Below are 5,429 nucleotides of genomic sequence, written 5' to 3'. Positions count from 1 at the left end.
GCAGGAGCACGCAGAGTGACGGCAGAAGCCGTCCACTCACGGCAGCACCAGCACAGCAGCAGCAATCTCCTCTCATGGCAGCACCAGCACGGCAGCAGCAGCAAAAGGTCACGGCAGCAGCAGATCTCACTCACGGCAGCACCAGCATAGCACAGGAGTCCCTCTCACGGCCGCACCAGCACGGCAGGTGGGCAGGACCTTTAAATTTTGTAGTTGAATTGAGATTTGTTTTCGTAACAGTCTGTTACTGGGTGAGGGGGTGGGTTGTGGTTTTAGACTTTCAGTTCATTTTGATTTGGTGGGTTCATTTATGTGTGACTTCATGATAACTTTAACTTATTACTCTTATAACTTTTTTTTATATTCTAATTGATGTGTTGTCTTGTAGATGTGTATAACTGTTATAATCTATTAGTTTATAATATTGTTTAATAGTGATCATAATTCATCATACAGAGTATTAATTTATTATAAGATTAATATATAATATTGGATATTCTAACTAAATATCCTGTCTCCATGGTTGACATTTTGCTTAATCTTGAATAAGAGGCGAAGGCGGTTTGTCTGTTTATGATCGTTTTCTTTTGGATTTTATATCTGGAAATGGAATACTGTAAACAGTGAGCTTCATTAATATGTATCATTTCTAAAGTCAACTGGAAAAAGAGGAAACAAAATTCATTCGGCTTCAAATTATTGTATACATGAATAATTGGTTGGGCTGTTAGAATTAAAATCTATTTTCTGATTGGTGCACCAAACTTTAGATTATAATGTAAGTAATCATGTTTTTTATTCTTTATTAATTTTTTTTTTGGATGAATTGATGAATTATGATTGGTTATACTTATTGGAGTTGAGGGGTGTTGATTGTGAGGTGGAATATCCAGTCATTTGTAGGGCTGGTTTGCTTGTAAAATATATGGGATGTTTTTATTTTTTTGACGAATGTTAGAATTATGATGGTTAATATTTAAATGTAATACTTTGTTGTGTCCTTTAGATTGGCTTGGTATGGAGGACTCTACAGATTAGGAATGGGTCGTAATGTAGCCGTAGTAGGTAACTTCCTTCTACTGGTAGTACTGTTTGTCCAAAAAGACGTAAAGTTTCAAATGTTTGGGGTCAATTTACAACTATACAGAAGATAATGGGGAAGTGAGGGTAAAGTGTATGATTTGTGGTAAGTTTATGCACAGGTAGTTCTAGTCATGGGACTAAGAATATGAGGCACCATATGGAAGGTTGTCCTAAACGTATCATTACTACTAGTGGATCAAATGATGATGGATTGTGACACTAAATTGAGCGTTTGAAGATTTCTCAAGAAATTTATCGTGAGAAGATGCAATAGGAACCATAAAACATAATTACCCATATTCAATAGTGGAGCATGAAGGAATTAGGGATGTCATAGTTATTTGAATCATGAAGTTAAGCATTATACTAGGAACAACGCTAAGGCGGACGCTTAAAGATATATTACAGGAAGAGGAAAGGATTAAGCTTGCTTTAGAGAGGGTTTGGGTAGAATATGCTTGACTTCTGATATTTGGAGTTCTTGTACTACTGATGGGTATATTTCTTTAACGGCTCACTATGTGATGAGAACTGGGAGTTACAGAGTAGAATTCTGAATTTTAGCCATATTCATCCTCCACACTCGGGGCTCTTTTGTCAGACATGTGTATGATTCTTAAAAGATTGGGGGATGAAAAGAAAGTCTTCTCTCTTACATTAGACAATGCAAGTAACAATGATAATGGAAGACATTTTAAGGAGTCAACTTTGTCTGCAAAATGTTTTATTAGTGATGGTTCTTTTTTCATGTGCGATGTTGTGCACATATTTTGAATCGAAGTCCAAGAAGGGTTAAAGGTGGTAGCGTGGCTTTGCATAAAATTCGTGAAAGTGTGAAATAGTTAAAGGAAGTGAGGCTAAAAGAATGAAGTTTGGAGAACTTGTCAAACAAATTGGTGTAATAAGCTCAAAAGGATTGCGAATGGATGTTCCCACGAGATGGAATTCCACTTATTTAATGCTTGAAAGTGCATTAAATACCGTCGTGTGTTTGTTCATTTGGCACTGATATATCCCAATTATAAAAGTTGTCCTTCAAATGAAGAATGGGATAGGGGCGAGAGGATTTGCAAGTTCTTGCAACCATTTTATGAGATCACTACTCTTTTTTCGGGTTCCCAGTACCCCCACGCAAACTTGTATCTCAGAAATGTGTGGAGAATTCAAGTGCGTTTATACGAGAGAGGGGAAAGAGGATGAAGTTCTAGTACCATGGCAAGTCAAATGAAAGGAAAATTTGACAAATATTGGGATTTTATACAGTTGTGTTAGCAATTGCAGCAATTCTGGACCCACGTTTCAAGTTTGAGTTTGTTGAGTTTTGTTACAAAAGTTGTGGCCCAGTAGTTGCAACAGAAAGTTGGAGTTGGTGCAACAGGAGTTGTATAGGCTTTTTGCTGCTTATGAAGTCTAAGTGGCCATGAGGTTCCACTGGAGATGATTGCGGGCAAGCTAGTAATCCTCATATCATTGGAGAGATATCTGTGTAAGTCAATACTCCCTAATATTTTTTATATCTTGTGATTAATAAAGTTCTTCTATTTTGTAATTTTGCTTTATTAAATTTACTATTTAATGGTGCAGGAATTTGACTACTACAGAGTGACTTTAGTGCTACTAAGAAGTCCGAATTGGTACTTATTTGGGAGAGGCAAGATTTGATCGCATCAAATTTTGCAATTTGGATGTCCTGGACCATTGGAAGAAAAATAGTGATCGATACCCGATACTTTCGATGATGGCCCGTGATGTGATGAGTATACCATAACGACTGTTGCTTCGGAATCCAGTTTCAGTATTGGTAGCAAAGTCTCAGTAAATATCGAAGTTCACTTTTACGGAGAATGCAGAGTTTTGATATACACTAGGACATGGATTTCTGGATATGAAGTTAAAGGTACATTTTAACTTTATTTCATATGTTTATTTGTTGTTAATATATTACGATAGTTAACTTATATCTTGTTAATTGTAGAAGATGAAATTGTGATGTTCAGCTGGTTGTGCCATTAAGTCAAGGGCGGGGGAAGGAGATGCATAATCAAGGGAGGCTTTGTTTTGTTTAGTGTGCTGTTTACTTTGGTTAAACAATTATATATGTTTATTATTGTGTTTACTATGTTATGTATGTTGAATGTTAACAAATTTTATATGTTTAGTGTTTACTAATTAGTAATTACTATGTGTTTAGTGTTTTTAATTCTATTATCTATAGGTGGACTTTGATAAAATATGAAAAATATTAATATTGAATAAAATATGGTGAAATCAAATCAAATTATTTTAATCATCTATTTATTTAATATAATAAGTTAATAACTATAAGTTTAATATGAAAACAGTAAAAATATGAAAAATGTAAAAAGCTGTTCCATTTTCACGGGTGACCGCTGCCCGACGGGCGGGTACGGATCATGAAAATGTCGACCCGCGAGACCCGTGACCGTTCCACCCGTTGCTAACCGGACCATACCCGCCCGTTTGCCAGGTATACTACCAAGCCCTGAACGCCACCCCTTGCAAGGTCTTAGCTCCCTAATCTTCGTCATGAGAACCGTCGCCGCCTACAACTTCATCACCTACCATTAGATCAGACGAATTTTGTCTGCTTTGATATCAATTGACGCAGCGAGTTAGCGTGATAAAACAAAGCTAACACTCGCTACACCTTTAGAATTGATAACAAGTCTCAATCACAGAAACTTAAACCTTAAATCTGAAAAATTCATTCAATATTCTATATTTTCATAAGAAACAAATAATATGTTTATGTAGGGTGATTATAACCAACCCTAACAAAACTCTAATTAAACAAGGAAATAAAATCTTACTTAAACACGAAAACTAATTAAAACAAGAAATCTAATTGTTGACTAATTATAAAATAAGAAAATAAAATTTAACTAAATTAAAACTTCTTAAATCAACTAAACTCCCAATTAAAATAGAAAACTATTTGAATTCCTAATATAAAAGCCTAAATAAATAAGAAAATCAAATAAAGAAAGAGAAACAAAATTAAATCATAATTTAACACTATTTTCCACGAAAGGTTAATTATATTATTTTAAAGTAATTTATCGTTATATTCTTCTAATTTAAGGTCCAATCTTGTTCAGTCATACACGCAAATGAAAATAATTAAAAATGTTCATCCCGATTCATTATTATTTAATTTGTAGTTTCTTACATTATTTTTTAAATACAGTAACATAGATCAATCACCAGAACAATAATGTATTGTATAAATAAAAACACAAATTACAAATTAATACACTATACATAAACCACCCAATGTTATACAATATTATACATATACTTCTGGAAATATATATAAAAAAGCTCCTTCCCTTCCTTACTTATATTTAAACGGAGAATTTGCACATATACGGCTCGGCTAGTTGACTGAAATATGTAAGAATTATTACAATATTCGTTCTTATAAAAATAATAAAACTATATAGCTTCTCTATATTCGATTCCCTATTCCAGTCAAATATATCTTCCACTTCATCACCTCTTTATGCCATTAATGGAATGGGATATTAACTCCTGATATGGAGCAAGTTTATTGATATAGGATAAGGAATATATTGCTTTTGCACTTTCCAGTCATGGCCTCATTATTGTCTGGGAATTTAATTTCCACATTTCATCCTTTTGGAATATTTGCTGGTCATCCACGAAATTGAATTAATCAATTCTTGCCCGGGTTATTTGACTTTATATGGATGAAAGTTTGATCTGGGCATATTAATATAGTATCATGTTAGCGCTTTCTCTCTCTTTCAGCCTATAAATACCTTACAGAACACACGGTTCGACATAGGTTCATAAATTTGAAGAGAAATAAATGTCATGAGGCTTGGCATGAAGAGGTGGAGAGTGTAATGCAGCCAAGGATGACTTGCCGGCACAATCAGAAGCATTTGAGATATGTTTTCTTTTTGGTTTCCCGGCAAGTTGTTCTTGGCTACATTGAACTCTCTTCTTCTCATGCAAAGCCTGCAGGATATATATCTACACATGCTGGAATATTGCAAGGTTTCACCGAAGGCTGATTATCATCCAAAATATTCCGATTAAAGGGCCTTGCATGGAGAGGCAGAGAGTCGAGTACAGCCAAGGATGACTTGCCGCCAATGGCACTGATCATGCAATTGCCAATCGGCCGCCTGCCGGCAAGTTATCCTTGGCTATATTGGGCTTTCTTCTTCTCATGTAAGACCTTTAATTGTTGGTTTCTTACCGTTTGCGCAGCCATTGTTGACCTTGTATCATGGCATTACCTGTTTATTCTTTTACGCTCACATGCATGCATATGATTCTTAATCCTTATAGCGGAA

Source organism: Pistacia vera, unplaced genomic scaffold (genome assembly GCF_008641045.1).
Source record: "Pistacia vera cultivar Batoury unplaced genomic scaffold, PisVer_v2 Contig292, whole genome shotgun sequence".
Taxonomy (NCBI): domain Eukaryota; kingdom Viridiplantae; phylum Streptophyta; class Magnoliopsida; order Sapindales; family Anacardiaceae; genus Pistacia; species Pistacia vera.
Note: the sequence above shows the minus strand (reverse complement) of the source record.